Source organism: Olea europaea, chromosome 16 (assembly GCF_002742605.1).
Source record: "Olea europaea var. sylvestris chromosome 16, O_europaea_v1, whole genome shotgun sequence".
Lineage (NCBI taxonomy): Eukaryota > Viridiplantae > Streptophyta > Magnoliopsida > Lamiales > Oleaceae > Olea > Olea europaea.
In genome coordinates this window covers 6,088,870-6,089,782 of record NC_036252.1, presented here as the reverse complement: position 1 = coordinate 6,089,782, position 913 = coordinate 6,088,870, and positions in this window count along the sequence as shown.

Genomic DNA, 913 nt, shown 5'->3' with positions numbered 1-913 from the left:
TTAATTTTACATTTTTTTGGGCCCCCCCCCCCCCCCCCCCTTTTTTTTTTTTTATTAAAATTGCATTTTAGCATAGTAGATTGATGTACTTTTATTAAATAATGTGTGGTTGAAAAGAAGAGAGAGAAAATATATTTTAAAAATAATAAGGGTCAAACAAACACTTAATTAGATTTGTTATAATCCTAATTTTGTTTAATTAGAAATATTTTGCAATTAGGTCTTGGATTAGTCCCCTCTCTTTTCTTATAGGGGTTTCATGTTAATAAATACTCCACCATTATAGTTTGATTATATATCTATAATATATAATATATTAAAATATCACATCAACGAAGAATAATTTTTTAGACGATTTCTATATGTAATACCACACTTTTTTGTTTTTCTATATGTAATAAATACTATAAAATTATTGTTATTTACGAAATTTGTGCTATTAATTCTTAATTAATTAACATTCATATTAATTTAAATTCAATGAATTTTCACTTGACAAATTTTGAATGACATGAATTTATATTTATTATAGATGAATTTATTTATATTCATGTATCTAAAAATTTTAATGGCTGTTTAAATTTTTGTATTTGCAATTAATTTTTATGTATCAAATGTTTTATAAAAGGATTGCTCATCTATAGTATTTGATTATCATAAAAAAATTTTGAATAATAGAAATTGGGTTTTAAAAGTACAATTTTCTTCTCTAAATTTCTATGCTAAATTTTATTTTCTTTAATTCGTTTGAGATTCATCAAATCCTTCATCACATTGGTATCAAATATTACTTTTAAATCACTTAAAAAGTACTTTATAATAACATGCAATGCACGTTCAGCTTTGATTAGTATGAAAAAGCAAGCCTACTATAGCTGAATTTTTCCTTCATTTCTTTAGTCTTCCATTATTA